At 45.3% G+C, this 19,578-nt stretch overlaps 1 long non-coding RNA gene across 1 annotated transcript; it reads right to left on the reverse strand.

The window, feature by feature from the left end:
• Positions 1-6,377: 6,377 nt before the first annotated feature.
• LOC142289335 (uncharacterized) lies at positions 6,378-8,168 on the reverse strand. The gene is made up of 2 exons (XR_012749834.1): positions 7,923-8,168; positions 6,378-6,715 (listed from the first exon to the last, which is right to left on the reverse strand). It is a non-coding gene; the product is annotated as an uncharacterized LOC142289335 (long non-coding RNA).
• Between the last annotated feature and the right edge of the window lie 11,410 nt (positions 8,169-19,578).

A 19,578-nucleotide genomic window follows, 5' to 3' on the forward strand; every position in this document is an offset into this window, starting at 1 on the left:
CAGCCCGCAAGGCCCCCTAGTATACAAACGAGTGACTAAAAATCCAAACTAGTTGACCACCGCCTAGGAAAGAAAACAAATTGGAGGGGGCGGAGGGGGAAAAAAGAAGTAAGTAAACGACCATGCAATATACATATCAGACTATACATTTAACATTTTGTCCATAACCAAACACGACCCCTCCAACATCTGCTCACCCATACCCCTCACCATCCCCCACAACCAGATCACACCAGATGCAGGCGAACATATAGCCTGTACCTCGTGGACCCCCACCTACCAATTCTTTTTACAACCTCCGCCGGAAGTCCCCACCTGCCCGCCTAAGTCGCGGCCCCAATTTGGAAGGAGTAGGCCGAAAACCTGTCGGCTTCTAAACCCATCCAAGTCAAACATTTTCTGAAAACTGCTACAAACTGGTAGCGAGACAAAAAAGACCCATCCTTATGCTTTATCAATGGGCCAATCCTATCAGCCTCCAAAGACCAATAACTTTGTAAACACCCCACTGGACACATTAACGACCCACTCAATGCCCCCAACTTCACCCTCTTTCTTCTACCAAGCTGGTCTGTTTTAGACCGACGTACCCATATTTCCACCGAGATGTCTAACATCACAACATCCTGCCCCAACACACCACCTCCTCGTGAAGATGATGGAGACACTAATTCCCCAATTCTCATGGCCCCAAAAAACAACCAGGAAAATGCCAAATGAAACAACACCTCCTCAAAATGGGAATGGCACACAAAGCCAAGCTGTGCCCCCATTCCCTCAAGCAATTGAAACGAGACCGGTCTGCGTTTGTCCAGCTTATGAAATCCTTTCCTAAAGCCCCTCAATGCTTGACTAACCAGAAAATGCTTAGTGACATCACTCAGTCCCCGAAATTTGAAACCAAAGGCCATCCCTGCCATAAAACGATTAACGTTAGCCACGGACCATCCGTCAGACGCCACCTTACTTAACCAACACAACAACGCTCCCACTGAATCCTCCTCATCCTGCCCCTGACCAAATTCCATCCGCCATTCTTCCCATTCTCTCCAAGCTGCCTTATATCCCAGCTATGTACCTTCCGCAAGGGATGCTCGAACTAAAAAGCTTGACGCTTGAATACCAGCTCCAAGAGCTCCGCCGGCCATGTGCAGCCATCGGACTCCGCCTCTGGTGCCAAGCTTCGAAAGTGCTCCCACTGCAATCGAGATATAGAATCGGCAATTTAATTTTTTGCATCTGGTACATACACTGCTGTTATCAAAACATTAAGGCAAAGGCACTGTACCATAAAATACCTCAACAGCCACACCACCGGAGGAGAAGCAGTAGACAAATTGTTAATTGCCATAACAACGGACATGTTATCGCAATGCAAACAGATTTTCTTATTGCTAAATTGTTCCTCCTAAACAGACATCGCCACTACTATCGGAAATAGCTCCAACAATGTCAGGTTCCTCGTAAATCCAGCCTCCGCCCAAGATGGCGGTCATACCCCTACACAGCATTTGCTCCTACAATAGGCTCCAAAACTCGAACTCCCTGCTGCATCTGTAAACAATTTGCAATCAAAATCATCCACCACTTCTGAAATCATCAGTGACCTTCCATTATATCGATCGAGAAAACCCGCCCATAATGCCAGGTCATCTTGCATCTCCCTTGACAGACATATGTAATGCTTGGGAGACCTCGCACCCACCGTTGCAGCCACCAGCCGGCTGGAAAAAATCCGCCCCGTAGGTATGGTGCGACAAGCAAAATTACGCTTGCCCAACAACGGCTGAAGGTCCCTCAACTGAATTTTCTTCAGGCGACCTGCCTTGCGTACCTCCGCCCGCAAATCCACAATCTTCTCCTCCGGCAACCGACACTCCAATCTCTCAGTGTCAATGGTGATGCCCAAAAAACTCAAACATGTGGTGGGCCCCTCCGTCTTGTCCTGCGCTAGTGGGACCCCAAAATGGTGCGCCACCTATACCATAGTTTGCAGCAATGACTGGCAGACCATCGAACTAGGAGGCCCAATAAAAAGAAAGTCGTCGAGGTAATGAATCACCGACGATAATATAGCCACGTCACACAGAACTCACTCCAAAAATGAACTAAAAGCTTCAAAATATGAAAGAGATATAACATCCCATAGGCAAACACCTATCTATGAAGTATAAACCGTCCCAAAAACATCCCAGCAGATGCATACTATAAGGGTGAACTGGCAACACACGGAATACCGATTCGATGTCCGTCTTTGCCAACAGTGCCCCTTTTCCGTACTCCCGGACCCAGCCGACTGCAGCAAACGAAGTGTAAACCACAGAACAAAGTTCTGAGTCTATGCCGTCGTTAACCAACAAACCTTTTGGGAAGGACAAATACTGAATGAGCCGAAATTTGTTCGGCTCCTTCTTTGGCACAACCCCCATGGTGAAACAGCCAAATCAGGAATCGGGGAAGAATCAAACGGGCCTGCCATACGCCCGCATGCCACCTCACACCCAATCTTCTCCCTTACCACCAGTGGATGCTGGCAAGTGGAGGCCAAATTCTTTAATTGAAAAGGAACAACATGAGACGGGGAAGGAATTTTAAACCCAAAACAAAAACCGTCGAACAACTACGCCGCCTTATCCCGCTTAGGGTACCTATTTAGATAAGGGGCCATCGCGGGAAGAATCTCCGGACTCACCCCCTTTTCCAGTCACCCCGCCAGGTTTATTCTTGCCTCTCTTAAAACAGTGGGATGCTCCATGTGAGGAACCTCCACAGCCTGAACACTGATATTTGAATCTGAAGTTTGCGCCGAACTGCCCTTCATTAAACTGCCAAAAAACTCCTGATTTTGAAACGGCGCTCCCTCCATGGGCAGAGGCCCCGCCCATGGCATGCTGGCTGGAGGACCCAGCCCCCCCTTGAAAGGACTGCCCATAACGAGACGGTGACATAACTTTCAGCGAAAGCCCTATATCCTTCTGATCCAACCTTATATTGGGCCGCACTGCCTTTTTCTGCTTAAACTGCTCATCATACCTCAACCAGATCTGACCGCCATAAACCCTATGAGCCTCTCCAATCGTATCCATATAGCTAAACAGCCCAGAACAATTTTCCGCGGCCTTCTCATCTATAACACTCGCCAAAATGGCAAATGCCTGCAGCCAATTAACAAAAGTCTGGGGTATAAGCCGCCATCTCCTCTTCTCTTCATCCTCCTTACTTTCATCCTTTTTACCCTTATCCAGATTAAACTTTTCTAAAGGAAGGAGGGAAAATATTTCCACATATTCGTCCTTCCAAATCTTTTCCCTGACTTCCTTCTTCAAGTGGGCCTCGAGTGGAACCTCAAAACACACATATACCTTCCCTTTTGCGTTATCATCTAGAACTATCTTATCCCCTTCCTTATCCTTCTCCGTCTACACCGACACAGAAACCCCTCCACCAGGTGTCGCCTCACTTGCTGACTTACTAGCAACGTTCCCCACCGTCTCGACGCCCGGCACCCACACAGGAACGGAGGATTCCATCGTTCTGGTATTTGCACGCTCTAAACTCTCCAGTAACTCCCGTACACTCCCCAGAACATTGCTGATCCTATTATCGGACCCCGACAACCCCCCCGGCGAACGGATACTGAGACCCCCGCCACTACCTTGAGCCGAACGAAACCCCCAGGGAACAACTGAACTAGCAAGGGACGTACGTAACACAGAAACATACTCACCAGGCTGCGTTGGTCCCACCAGCTGGAATTGCCATCTCCAGATGACGAACTGCACCCGCATCCTCAAGCAATAAAGCTGCTTCAGCAGCTCGCACAGGGAGACCCCGGCAAGCCGCCGCGTTTGGACTAGGCTGGAACACCAGGGAGTAGACTGCATGATGCGTTGTGTCACGGGACGCAGGGGACTCCCTCCTAGATTGCAACCTCCTCCCTGTAGGCAACCTCCTCCCATATGGAGACCTCTGGCGGCATGACGATCTCCTCGGCTACCTGGACCCAGAAGCCGACATCCTTCCAGCTGATGACCTCCGCTCTGCCCGACTCGCAGATGGTGAACGACACGGTGACCTCATCCCTAGGGATGACTGCCTCCTGGCCGCTGCCACTGGTGATGACATCCTCTCAGGCACTGCTGCACCCACCAGACCAGGGAGCGCTCCAGTGTACTTGCTGCAGCTGACTCCAGTGGTCCCCCTGACAGGAGCATTGCCAGAATGGACTGTCGCCATCTTTTTGTAACCATCAGTAGCCCGCCCTTTTCCCTCCTTCCCTACTGTTAACCCCTCGTTGCCCTCCAAAGTGAGTCATGGGTCACTTTGCCCATGGCTCCGCTGTGGGCTCCATTCAGTCTATGTTGCTGATGATGCTTGCAAATATGCAACTACAGTTGCAGGGCGGGAGGCATCTGCACCTACATCTTGTTCAGGTGATCATTGGCAAGCATGTAGCACCCTGTGTACTTTCTTCCTCCATTTCCATCTGACACATTAAAAGCTTTCTCTTTAAATGTGAGCATGGAGTGTTTGAGGAGACACAGAAGCAGGATGGTTACACTGATTATAGCGCCATGATCACCATCTTCATTGTTTCCTCAAATTTTTGTAGAACCTCACAGATGTCAGACATCCATGTTCACTCATTGGTTCTTATGTGTGGAAGCTAACCAGAATACTGATGGGCATGTTGTAGCTGGTGCTGCGTAATATGTTTGGCTCTGTATAAATAAAAATTATTATTATTGTTCTGTAACTGGTATTCAACTAATGCCCTCTGCTAATCAGAAAGCCTTGCAAAATAACATGTTCAATGTGGAGATTTAGCGTTGGGGATTTCACACATCGGTCGGTTCACTGCTACTTGCAAGCACTGCTGAAGCACCGCCAGACAAGTGGCAGCTGTAGCTGACTTGTGGAAATGGGCCCAAAACGTTGTACCTTCACAAGTGGTTCAGCAAAATTGGATTTGCTTTTCAGAAACTGATGAACCACTAAGTTGAGCATGTCGCCCAGGCATGTACATGTGAGCTTGCCCAGCTTCAGATCACTCACCAGGTTACAGGAATTATCACACACTATAGATTCAGATGGTGAATGCCACAGATTTGTCTGGTCTGTTAGACCTTTCAACAACTTTGCTGCAGTGTGTGGTTTATCACCTAAAGATAGAAGTTTAAGCAGAGCCGTTTGCTGCTTCACCAAGACAGTGCTGCAGTGCTTCCAGCTTGGGAGTGATGGAGAGGGTAATTCAGACTAAGATGACAGGAACTAGAGGGAGGGCCCTCCTAAATTTCTGGTAAAGGACCGCCTGAGGACCCTCCCAAATGATTGAGAGAGGGCCCTCCCAAATGTATGAGTGATGGCCCTCCCATATTTAAGAGTGAGCACCCTCACAAATGTATGAGAGAGGGCCCTCCCAAATATATGTGTGACGGCCCTCCCAAATATGTGAGTTCCCTCCTAAATGTATAAGTAAGGGCCTTCCCAAAATGTATGAGAGAGGGCCCTCACAAATGTATAAAAGAGCAAAATGTATGTGAGAGGGCCCTCCAAAGTGTTTGAGAGCATGAAAGAGGGCCCTGCCAAATGTATGAGTGACAGCCTTCCAAAATATATCGTACAGGGGGCCCTGATGACCCTCCAAAAATTATGGTTGAGGGTCCATGATGACTCTGTGGATATGGTGGAGGAGAAGGAGGCCTCCCCAAAAAACTAAGATCCGCAGATGCCATCTTGTGTGCAGTGCGTCTGGAGTTAGTGTATGGAGAGCTTATGTCATTGAAGGCAGAGATTTTTGGATTCCATTTTTATAACTTCTTGTACTATAATCAATAAAAACAAACGCAAAAATGCTATGTGTGAACATAGGCTAAAGGGGATAATTTTTATTTCCTTTGTTATTTTGCCTTATATACAAGTCATTATACAGGAAAGAATGTTTAACATTTTTTCCTGTAAAATTGAATTTAGATTTGGTTTTGGAGCTTTTAATGTCACTCTGTAAAGGTGGCATAATATTCTGACAACATTATTCCTAGAAACCAGCAGTGAGTAAAAAAATGCATCCAGCCATTTTCCACATGCTGTTCCCATTCAGTTTCCGCACTTTTAGATCCATTGCAGCATTTTTCCAGCGCTCCCAGACCTCCTTGGAAGATCCTAGGGAAAATTATTCAAGTTTCCCATTCCCTTTCTAAATGGTGAATATTAAAGAGTTTGTAGATCAAATGGCAAACGTTTGGCAATCAATGCAGCTTGCTGAATACTAACAGTGTGTGATTATTTTCAGAAGAGCAAATACAAATCTAGTCAGTACGTGATCACAAGAATACAAACCGTTAAAAATAATGCTTAAATATTAACAACTGACCATCTTATCAATGAAACATTTTTAATAGATTTTTGGCACAACAAATACAAATACAGATCCCTGTAGTTTAGAGTATTGTATTTTATTCAAGGTTTTTTTTGTATAAGAACTCCAAACATTCCCTGCAAGCAGACTGCCATAGAATCCTTCTACTCAGAATATCTCTTTTCTTCACTGTACTCATAGCCAGAATCATATTCTTCTCCTTGTTCATCATCCCTTTTTTCGTCATATCTTTTTTCTGCAGCCCTTCTTTCTTCAGTTTCTTCAGCCGATCTTTCTCCCTCCTTTTCCTCCTCCTCTTCCTCTTCAGTTTCATCTTCCTCCTTTTCAGCTCTCCTCCTGTATTAGGCAGTAATATATATTGTATGAAATACTATGACAATGATATCTTTTTTCAGTTGAAATTAGAGTTTAATTGATTTCTATCCTTCTGGTGATACTTAGAAATGCATCTATCCACAGAGGCTATGATCTGGTGCTAATACAGATAATAACAGTCTCTCTATGAGATGTAGTAAACTATTGCAAATACACTTGAGAGGGAAATCCATGATTAGAAAAAAAGGGCTTTTCTAATACTCAAAAATCACTATTTCTATAGATTGAAATTTGAGATGCCATGGACAATATTTTCTTTGGTTTCATTTTGTCCCGTATTGTGTCTGCTATATATACACATTATAGAAGATTTTATATACCATGGACTGTACTTGTGTCAGCAAGACCATTCTAATTTATTAGGAGAACACATGCGATTCCGCAACAAACAATTGACATGCTGCAGTCTGGAAAGACGGTCCACAGGTCAGTGTTTACTGCAGAGATAACAAGCACAGTGGGCACGGGATTTCTAGAAATCCCATCCACTGTGCTTGTACTGTAAAAACGCAGCATTTTGGACGCAGCTGAAGCATGCTGCGTCCAAAACGCTGCAAATACTGATCGTGGGCACACAGCCTTATTGTCTCAGAATGAGGCTGCATGACTATATGTGGTGGCACCCGACTCATAGTTTGACTTTTTAAGGGGAAACAAGTTAGTGTTTTTTTCTGTGCCAATTGCAAATTTGTGTGTTGTTTTTTTTAAAGAACATGTGTATTGTAGACGTGGAGAGTCACAAATATCATGTCCAGTAAGTTTGGCCTTAAAATTGATTAATAAAGAGTTATCTCTATCTCAAAGTCATACATTGGTAAGAGTTCACTTTTTTAAAATATGTGTGGATCTGACCTCTACTACTTGAGAATGAGCTTGGTTTAGCTTGGCAGCACCCACCATTTTTCTTACATAGCTGCTTTTCCAGCATTTCTACTATACAAGGAACTGAAATATTGACCCTATTTGATGACCAGTGTCCTGCATAAAGGATAGGCAGGAGTTTCACTACGAATGAAAAATATTGGCACTGTGCCTTTGTTATTCTCAAGTTTGGCTGGGGTTTGTACCAATCACAAAATAATTGCATATCCTATTTATGTGCAACTTTAAAAAATATAAATAGTCCTTTTTATTGTTCATTGCTTTATTAATTTACATGAGTATTTACCATCCTGCATCAACGGAGAGAGTGATGAATCCAAGGATTAGAACAAGGAGAATAGATTTCTTCAAGAAAGCCATGGTCTGAAAAATATATAGAGTAACTTTTTAGCATCTGGTAAAAAATCCAACAACTCAGTTTTGCTACTTTCTTTTTGTTAGTAAAGATAACAATTTGTTTGCATTTATTGATATTACTCATATACTGGCAACAAATTTCATAGTGCTGTTCATAGATTGTCATTATACACATCAGTCCATATCCCGACAGAACTGATAAACTAATTTTTGGTCATGTTTTGGCCAAAGTCTCCTCACCCTCCCGGTCCCCATTCCCCGTCCCCATACCCGTTCCGACAATCTAAAATGGTCACCGCCGCAGGAGTGGTATTCCCGCTGCATTCATCCTTCTTCTTTGATTTTTGTGCGACCTGACACGGCAGATGACACAGAAAGGTCCTCCCAGGTCACCCCCTGTCAGGCTGTCACCCCCGGTCTCCTCTCGTCTCCCCCGTTTCCTTCTGCAGTGTCGGTCTCCCGCACCCCTCCTTCTTGTCTTCAGGAGAAAATCTGGCCGCATGTGCAGACAATGGCTGTCAGCCGACTCTCTGCACGCAGGGACACAGCTTACTGCAGGCTAACACTGGCTTGCTGTGGACCAGGGGAGCATGAGTGCAGTATCACTGCACTCACACACCTAAAATGGAGGGTCTACACTTCCAGAAAATATTGGATACGTTACCTGAGCATACTTCCATATCCTGGAACACAGAGTTGTCGTGAGACCTCCAAAATGGATTACAGCAGGCCACATTTGTTTTTTTTTTTTCATTTCAATAAATTGGTGAAAGAGGGAATGGTTTGGGGAGGATTTTTTCAAATAAAAAAATTTTTTGTCGTCTATTTTTTTTTTATTACTGACTGGGTTAGTGATGTCAGGTATCTGATAGACGCCGTGATATCAAAAACTCCAGGGCTTGAAGCGAGGTGACATTACAGCTGGTATCAACCCCATATATTCCCCCTTTTGCTACCGCACCAGGGCAATGGGATGAACTAGGGCGAAGCGCCAGGATTGGCGCATCTAATGGATGCACCACTTCTTGGGCACCTGTGGCCTGCTATTTTTATGCTGGGAAGGGACAATAACCATGGACCTTCCCACCCTGAGAATACCAGACCTCAGCTGTCCGCTTTACCTTGGCTGATGATCCAATTTGGGGGGGACCCCACATTTTTTTTGTTCACTATTTATTTTTAAATAATAATAAAAAAAAAGAGCCAGGGGTTTCCTCCAAATTGGATCACCAACCAAGGTGAAGCTGCCAGCTGTGGTTTGCAAGCTGCAGTCATCTGCTTTACCCTACTGGCTATCAAAAATGGGGGGCCCCATGTCATTTTTTAAATTTTTTATTTATTTTTTACTAAATGCAAGGCTAAGCACCTTTTAGTTCCACATCAAAGTCACTAAAGGGTGCCAGCTTAGAATATGCAGCGTGGTGGCACATTATATATGTGTTTGACATCTGTCCGTCTATCTATCTATCTATCCATCTATCTTAGGTTTTTAGGCTGCATGCCCGCGATTGTTGTTTCAAGCGTTTTGGATGCTGTTTTTTGCTGCATCCAAAATGCTGCGTTGTGCAGTACAAGCACAGTGGAAGGATTTTTAGAAATCTCCTGCCCACTGTGCTCATTTTCTCCACAGCATAAACTGACATCTGGGACTGAAGCAGGTCAACTTAAGCTACGGAGACAAGAGTTCTCTGTGAAGAGAATAGAGCTAAAGTCAAACAGCGGCCACAACCTGGATCGTGGTCACAGGCAGCTGCGTTCTCCTGTAGACAACACTCAAATCTCTGCAGACTCCGTGTCGCCGGATTGTGAGCACATAGCGTAAAAGTGAGAAATTTGCTGCTAGAGCAACATTTTCATGATGCCCATGGGGGTTCAAAATGCTCACTATGCCCCTGAATAAAATCCTTGAGGGGTCTAGTTTCCAAAATTGGCTCACTTGTGGGCGGTTTCTGATGTATAGGTACCCTAGGGGCCCTGCAAATGCGACATGGTGCCTGCAATCTATTTCAGCTTTTCCAAAATTCAAATGGTGCTCTTTCCATTCCAAGTCCTCCTGTTTTTCCAAAGAGAGGTATTTGGCCACATGTGGAGTATCCCTGCTCTCATAAGAAATTGGATAACCAACTGTGGGGTCCACTTTTTGGTGTTTTCTCTTGAAAAAGAGAGAAAGTTGGTGCTAAAGGAATATTTTTGTGAAAAAAATGAAAATTTTCAAAATTTTCAATATGACAAAGTATCTGTGGGATCAAAATGCACACTATACCACTGGATCAAATCATTGAGGGGTCTAGTTTCCAGAAAGGGGTAACTTGTGGGGGAGCTACACTGTTTAGACACCTCAGGAGCTTTCCAAATGCAACATGGTATTCTCTAATGATCGCAGCCAATTTTGCAGTCAAATGGCGCTCCTTCCCTTCTGAGCCCTGCCGTGCACCAAAACAGTTGATTTCTAGCACATATGAGGTATTGGCGAACTCAGAAGAAATTGCACAATACATTTTATGATTTATTTTATCCTAATACCCTTGTGAAAAAAGCTACTTGGTTGAAGTAACAATTTTGTGGTAAAGTTTATTTTTTTTATTTTCACAGCTCAACGTTATAAAATTCTGTAAAGCCCCCAGGGGTTCAAAGTTGTCACCAAACATCTAAATAAAGTCATTGAGGGGTCTAGTTTACAAAAAGGGGTCACTTGTGGGGGATTTCTGCTGTTTAGGTACCTTAGGGGCTCTACAAATTCAACATGTTGCCCACAATCTTTTTTAGCCAAATTTTCTTTCCAAAATTCAAATATTGCTCCTTCTGTTCCAAGCCCTCCCATTTGTCCAAACAGAGGTTTCTGACTAGATGTGGGGTATCATCACGCTCATAAGAAAGTGGGTAACAAACTGTGTGGTCCATTTTTTGGCGTTACCTCTTGAAAAAGTGAGAACTTTGGTGCTAAAGCAACATTTTTGTGAAAAAAAATGAAAATTTTAAATATGACGGCCTAATGTTATCAAAATCTGTGAAGTAACTGTGGGTTCAAAATGCTCACTATACCCCTAGATAAAATCAATGGGGGGTGTCATTTGAAAAATGGGATCACTTGTGGGAGGTTTCTGCTGTTTAGGTACCTTAGTGGCCCTGCAAATGCAACATGGTTCCTGCAATCTATTTCAGACAAATTTGTTATCCAAAATTCAAATGTTGCTCCTTCTGTTCCGGGCCTTCCCTTTTGTCCAAACAGAGATTTGTGACCACATGTGGGGTAACAGCATGCTCAGAAGAAATTTGGTAACAAATTTTGGGTTCCATTTTGTTGTGTTATTTCTTTTAAAAGTGAATAAATTGGCGATAGAGCAACATTTTTAGGTAAAATATATATATTTTTTCATTTCACATTGCTTTAGTTCCTGTGAGAAACCTGAACGGTTAATAAACTTCTTGAATGTGGTTTTGAGTACTTTGAGGGGTGCAGGTTTTAGAATGGTGTCACTTTTGGGTATTTTCTGTCATCTAGGCCTCTCAAAGTCACTTCAAATGTGATGTGGTCCCTAAAAAATGGTTTTGTAAATTTTGTTGAAAAAATGGGAAATTGCTGATGAACTATTACTCCTCCTAACTTCCTAACCCAAAAAAATTTTGTTTAAAAAATTGCGCTGATGTAAAGTAGATATGTGGGAAATATAATTTATTAACTATTTTGTGTGACATAACTCTGATTTAAGGGCATAAAAATAAAATTTTGAAAATTGCAAAATTTTCCAAAAAATTTCATCAAATTTGCAATTTTTTCACAAATAAAAGCAAAAAATATCATCGTAAAATTATAACTATCCTGAACTACAATATGTCATGAAAAAAACAATCTCAGAATCACTGGCATCCTTTGAAGCGTTCCAGAGTTATAACCTGTGAAAGTGACACTGGTCAGAATTGAAAAAAATGGCCTGGGCATTAAGTACAAAATTGGCTTCGTTCTTAAAGGCCCTGTCACGCACAATGAGATCGCTAACGAGATCGTTGCTGAGTCACAGTTTCTGTCTCGTTATGTGTGACACCTACCAGTGGCATTGACGAGTGGCCCGGACCATTTTAATCAAAGGCGATGTCCTGCTGGGCAGGACACATCACTGTATTTGACACAGTGTGAAAGGGTCCCAATGACTGCTGAGATCATTATAAAGGTTGCTACTGCGACCTGTATCTTTACTGCGTCGTTGATAAGGTCTGACTGTGTGATATCTCATCAGTGACCTCCCAGCGACTTATCAGCGATCCTTATCAGGTCGTATCCTTGTCGGGATCTCTGGTAAGTCATTGTGTGTGACTGGGCCTTAAGGGGTTAAACATCTTACTACCATAAGTACACTTACTATACATAAGTACACATTGTTGTAAAAGCAATGTTGTATTCAGGGGTGCAGGACAGGTCACAGACCATTGTTCTACACAACCACACATTCACTTAAAATAGATTACATGCCAGCATGACAACGACGATACAGGCACTCATTTTCCATAACTTATTCTTAAAGATGGCCTGGGAAAAGAAAACTTACATCACTGCACTATTGTAGACGCTTCCTCCCCATCTTTAACCAAAACTCCCCCTCCTTCCTAACTTTAACAATTTTTCCCATGAGTCCCTTCCCCCCCAATAAACCCAGGACACCAGCTTGGATAAATTGGCAAAATCGGCATTTATTAACAAAACAACAGTAAATAATTTTATTTTAGCGAGGAGGGTTCTTGGAGCCCCCAAACAATCTGGCGCACATTCCAATAATATTGGTAAGACCATCCGGCATTGCCCCCAGCCACAACAACCAGCTCGGGAACACCACTTGCCGGGAAAAACATTTCCCTAACACCGACTCCCAGGGGACCCCACCTTGGAGAGCCCTAAAGTCCGCCAGATAATTACTATTCCAAAAGGAAAAAAAGGAGGGGGTTACCGTTCCCCTGATGTATAACCCCCAACCACCATTCTACCACCAACTCCAAGACCCCCTCCTCACCACCGCCACTGCAAGCATTACTGAAACCTCATAATGTGAGATGCCCCACCAAACCAAGCGCCCTCTCCACTCCTTCCTGAATGGCCAAAACCCAGAGATTAATGCCAACCGCAGTAAGATGCACCCCATCACTTCTCCAAAAATGCCCCACCCCTGATTCCAAATCCATGTGCCGCACCACCACCCCACCGTTCCGAGTGCCGAAACTCCCCACCACCCTGTTTACCTTGATCCTGGTGTTATTAGTCCTTTCCACTAACTTGGCCCCCCACCAGATTTTTCTAGGCAGGTTATCCGACCAGACTATCCTCATCTGTGGAACCTGGGACCATAGTCGAAGCAAGTCGTAACGAATATCTCTGATCAGCTCCCTACAGGGCCGAACCCCCAAATCATTTCCTACCACATGCAGCACTAACACATCAGGGGAGCAATCCAACCTGGAAAAATGATGAAAATCTGGTGCTACCCGCCACCAACTTATACCGCGAATCCCAATCCACCTCACTATTACCTGGTCTCTCGACCAGCCCAATTGGCACCCGTTCCTCTGCATATCAGCCCGCAAGGCCCCCTAGTATACAAACGAGTGACTAAAAATCCAAACTAGTTGACCACCGCCTAGGAAAGAAAACAAATTGGAGGGGGCGGAGGGGGAAAAAAGAAGTAAGTAAACGACCATGCAATATACATATCAGACTATACATTTAACATTTTGTCCATAACCAAACACGACCCCTCCAACATCTGCTCACCCATACCCCTCACCATCCCCCACAACCAGATCACACCAGATGCAGGCGAACATATAGCCTGTACCTCGTGGACCCCCACCTACCAATTCTTTTTACAACCTCCGCCGGAAGTCCCCACCTGCCCGCCTAAGTCGCGGCCCCAATTCGGAAGGAGTAGGCCGAAAACCTGTCGGCTTCTAAACCCATCCAAGTCAAACATTTTCTGAAAACTGCTACAAACTGGTAGCGAGACAAAAAAGACCCATCCTTATGCTTTATCAATGGGCCAATCCTATCAGCCTCCAAAGACCAATAACTTTGTAAACACCCCACTGGACACATTAACGACCCACTCAATGCCCCCAACTTCACCCTCTTTCTTCTACCAAGCTGGTCTGTTTTAGACCGACGTACCCATATTTCCACCGAGATGTCTAACATCACAACATCCTGCCCCAACACACCACCTCCTCGTGAAGATGATGGAGACACTAATTCCCCAATTCTCATGGCCCCAAAAAACAACCAGGAAAATGCCAAATGAAACAACGCCTCCTCAAAATGGGAATGGCACACAAAGCCAAGCTGTGCCCCCATTCCCTCAAGCAATTGAAACGAGACCGGTCTGCGTTTGTCCAGCTTATGAAATCCTTTCCTAAAGCCCCTCAATGCTTGACTAACCAGAAAATGCTTAGTGACATCACTCAGTCCCCGAAATTTGAAACCAAAGGCCATCCCTGCCATAAAACGATTAACGTTAGCCACGGACCATCCGTCAGACGCCACCTTACTTAACCAACACAACAACGCTCCCACTGAATCCTCCTCATCCTGCCCCTGACCAAATTCCATCCGCCATTCTTCCCATTCTCTCCAAGCTGCCTTATATCCCAGCTATGTACCTTCCGCAAGGGATGCTCGAACTAAAAAGCTTGACGCTTGAATACCAGCTCCAAGAGCTCCGCCGGCCATGTGCAGCCATCGGACTCCGCCTCTGGTGCCAAGCTTCGAAAGTGCTCCCACTGCAATCGAGATATAGAATCAGCAATTTAATTTTTTGCATCTGGTACATACACTGCTGTTATCAAAACATTAAGGCAAAGGCACTGTACCATAAAATACCTCAACAGCCACACCACCGGAGGAGAAGCAGTAGACAAATTGTTAATTGCCATAACAACGGACATGTTATCGCAATGCAAACAGATTTTCTTATTGCTAAATTGTTCCTCCTAAACAGACATCGCCACTACTATCGGAAATAGCTCCAACAATGTCAGGTTCCTCGTAAATCCAGCCTCCGCCCAAGATGGCGGTCATACCCCTACACAGCATTTGCTCCTACAATAGGCTCCAAAACTCGAACTCCCTGCTGCATCTGTAAACAATTTGCAATCAAAATCATCCACCACTTCTGAAATCATCAGTGACCTTCCATTATATCGATCGAGAAAACCCGCCCATAATGCCAGGTCATCTTGCATCTCCCTTGACAGACATATGTAATGCTTGGGAGACCTCGCACCCACCGTTGCAGCCACCAGCCGGCTGGAAAAAATCCGCCCCGTAGGTATGGTGCGACAAGCAAAATTACGCTTGCCCAACAACGGCTGAAGGTCCCTCAACTGAATTTTCTTCAGGCGACCTGCCTTGCGTACCTCCGCCCGCAAATCCACAATCTTCTCCTCCGGCAACCGACACTCCAATCTCTCAGTGTCAATGGTGATGCCCAAAAAACTCAAACATGTGGTGGGCCCCTCCGTCTTGTCCTGCGCTAGTGGGACCCCAAAATGGTGCGCCACCTATACCATAGTTTGCAGCAATGACTGGCAGACCATCGAACTAGGAGGCCCAATAAAAAGAAAGTCGTCGAGGTAATGAATCACCGACGATAATATAGCCACGTCACACAGAACTCACTCCAAAAATGAACTAAAAGCTTCAAAATATGAAAGAGATATAACATCCCATAGGCAAACACCTATCTATGAAGTATAAACCGTCCCAAAAACATCCCAGCAGATGCATACTATAAGGGTGAACTGGCAACACACGGAATACCGATTCGATGTCCGTCTTTGCCAACAGTGCCCCTTTTCCGTACTCCCGGACCCAGCCGACTGCAGCAAACGAAGTGTAAACCACAGAACAAAGTTCTGAGTCTATGCCGTCGTTAACCAACAAACCTTTTGGGAAGGACAAATACTGAATGAGCCGAAATTTGTTCGGCTCCTTCTTTGGCACAACCCCCATGGTGAAACAGCCAAATCAGGAATCGGGGAAGAATCAAACGGGCCTGCCATACGCCCGCATGCCACCTCACACCCAATCTTCTCCCTTACCACCAGTGGATGCTGGCAAGTGGAGGCCAAATTCTTTAATTGAAAAGGAACAACATGAGACGGGGAAGGAATTTTAAACCCAAAACAAAAACCGTCGAACAACTACGCCGCCTTATCCCGCTTAGGGTACCTATTTAGATAAGGGGCCATCGCGGGAAGAATCTCCGGACTCACCCCCTTTTCCAGTCACCCCGCCAGGTTTATTCTTGCCTCTCTTAAAACAGTGGGATGCTCCATGTGAGGAACCTCCACAGCCTGAACACTGATATTTGAATCTGAAGTTTGCGCCGAACTGCCCTTCATTAAACTGCCAAAAAACTCCTGATTTTGAAACGGCGCTCCCTCCATGGGCAGAGGCCCTGCCCATGGCATGCTGGCTGGAGGACCCAGCCCCCCCTTGAAAGGACTGCCAATAACGAGACGGTGACATAACTTTCAGCGAAAGCCCTATATCCTTCTGATCCCACCTTATATTGGGCCGCACTGCCTTTTTCTGCTTAAACTGCTCATCATACCTCAACCAGATCTGACCGCCATAAACCCTATGAGCCTCTCCAATCGTATCCATATAGCTAAACAGCCCAGAACAATTTTCCGCGGCCTTCTCATCTATAACACTCGCCAAAATGGCAAATGCCTGCAGCCAATTAACAAAAGTCTGGGGTATAAGCCGCCATCTCCTCTTCTCTTCATCCTCCTTACTTTCATCCTTTTTACCCTTATCCAGATTAAACTTTTCTAAAGGAAGGAGGGAAAATATTTCCACATATTCGTCCTTCCAAATCTTTTCCCTGACTTCCTTCTTCAAGTGGGCCTCGAGTGGAACCTCAAAACACACATATACCTTCCCTTTTGCGTTATCATCTAGAACTATCTTATCCCCTTCCTTATCCTTCTCCGTCTACACCGACACAGAAACCCCTCCACCAGGTGTCGCCTCACTTGCTGACTTACTAGCAACGTTCCCCACCGTCTCGACGCCCGGCACCCACACAGGAACGGAGGATTCCATCGTTCTGGTATTTGCACGCTCTAAACTCTCCAGTAACTCCCGTACACTCCCCAGAACATTGCTGATCCTATTATCGGACCCCGACAACCCCCCCGGCGAACGGATACTGAGACCCCCGCCACTACCTTGAGCCGAACGAAACCCCCAGGGAACAACTGAACTAGCAAGGGACGTACGTAACACAGAAACATACTCACCAGGCTGCGTTGGTCCCACCAGCTGGAATTGCCATCTCCAGATGACGAACTGCACCCGCATCCTCAAGCAATAAAGCTGCTTCAGCAGCTCGCACAGGGAGACCCCGGCAAGCCGCCACGTTTGGACTAGGCTGGAACACCAGGGAGTAGACTGCATGATGCGTTGTGTCACGGGACGCAGGGGACTCCCTCCTAGATTGCAACCTCCTCCCTGTAGGCAACCTCCTCCCATATGGAGACCTCTGGCGGCATGACGATCTCCTCGGCTACCTGGACCCAGAAGCCGACATCCTTCCAGCTGATGACCTCCGCTCTGCCCGACTCGCAGATGGTGACCGACACGGTGACCTCATCCCTAGGGATGACTGCCTCCTGGCCGCTGCCACTGGTGATGACATCCTCTCAGGCACTGCTGCACCCACCAGACCAGGGAGCGCTCCAGTGGACTTGCTGCAGCTGACTCCAGTGGTCCCCCTGACAGGAGCATTGCCAGAATGGACTGTCGCCATCTTTTTGTAACCATCAGTAGCCCGCCCTTTTCCCTCCTTCCCTACTGTTAACCCCTCGTTGCCCTCCAAAGTGAGTCATGGGTCACTTTGCCCATGGCTCCGCTGTGGGCTCCATTCAGTCTATGTTGCTGATGATGCTTGCAAATATGCAACTACAGTTGCAGGGCGGGAGGCATCTGCACCTACATCTTGTTCAGGTGATCATTGGCAAGCATGTAGCACCCTGTGTACTTTCTTCCTCCATTTCCATCTGACACATTAAAAGCTTTCTCTTTAAATGTGAGCATGGAGTGTTTGAGGAGACACAGAAGCAGGATGGTTACACTGATTATAGCGCCATGATCACCATCTTCATTGTTTCCTCAAATTTTTGTAGAACCTCACAGATGTCAGATATCCATGTTCACTCATTGGTTCTTATGTGTGGAAGCTAACCAGAATACTGATGGGCATGTTGTAGCTGGTGCTGCGTAATATGTTTGGCTCTGTATAAATAAAAATTATTATTATTGTTCTGTAACTGGTATTCAACTAATGCCCTCTGCTAATCAGAAAGCCTTGCAAAATAACATGTTCAATGTGGAGATTTAGCGTTGGGGATTTCACACATCGGTCGGTTCACTGCTACTTGCAAGCACTGCTGAAGCACCGCCAGACAAGTGGCAGCTGTAGCTGACTTGTGGAAATGGGCCCAAAACGTTGTACCTTCACAAGTGGTTCAGCAAAATTGGATTTGCTTTTCAGAAACTGATGAACCACTAAGTTGAGCATGTCGCCCAGGCATGTACATGTGAGCTTGCCCAGCTTCAGATCACTCACCAGGTTACAGGAATTATCACACACTATAGATTCAGATGGTGAATGCCACAGATTTGTCTGGTCTGTTAGACCTTTCAACAACTTTGCTGCAGTGTGTGGTTTATCACCTAAAGATAGAAGTTTAAGCAGAGCCGTTTGCTGCTTCACCAAGACAGTGCTGCAGTGCTTCCAGCTTGGGAGTGATGGAGAGGGTAATTCAGACTAAGATGACAGGAACTAGAGGGAGGGCCCTCCTAAATTTCTGTAAAGGACCGCCTGAGGACCCTCCCAAATGATTGAGAGAGGGCCCTCCCAAATGTATGAGTGATGGCCCTCCCATATTTAAGAGTGAGCACCCTCACAAATGTATGAGAGAGGGCCCTCCCAAATATATGTGTGACGGCCCTCCCAAATATGTGAGTTCCCTCCTAAATGTATAAGTAAGGGCCTTCCCAAAATGTATGAGAGAGGGCCCTCACAAATGTATAAAAGAGCAAAATGTATGTGAGAGGGCCCTCCAAAGTGTTTGAGAGCATGAAAGAGGGCCCTGCCAAATGTATGAGTGACAGCCTTCCAAAATATATAGTACAGGGGGCCCTGATGACCCTCCAAAAATTATGGTTGAGGGTCCATGATGACTCTGTGGATATGGTGGAGGAGAAGGAGGCCTCCCCAAAAAACTAAGATCCGCAGATGCCATCTTGTGTGCAGTGCGTCTGGAGTTAGTGTATGGAGAGCTTATGTCATTGAAGGCAGAGATTTTTGGATTCCATTTTTATAACTTCTTGTACTATAATCAATAAAAACAAACGCAAAAATGCTATGTGTGAACATAGGCTAAAGGGGATAATTTTTATTTCCTTTGTTATTTTGCCTTATATACAAGTCATTATACAGGAAAGAATGTTTAACATTTTTTCCTGTAAAATTGAATTTAGATTTGGTTTTGGAGCTTTTAATGTCACTCTGTAAAGGTGGCATAATATTCTG

This window comes from Anomaloglossus baeobatrachus, chromosome 2 (assembly GCF_048569485.1).
Source record: "Anomaloglossus baeobatrachus isolate aAnoBae1 chromosome 2, aAnoBae1.hap1, whole genome shotgun sequence".
NCBI classification, from domain to species: domain Eukaryota; kingdom Metazoa; phylum Chordata; class Amphibia; order Anura; family Aromobatidae; genus Anomaloglossus; species Anomaloglossus baeobatrachus.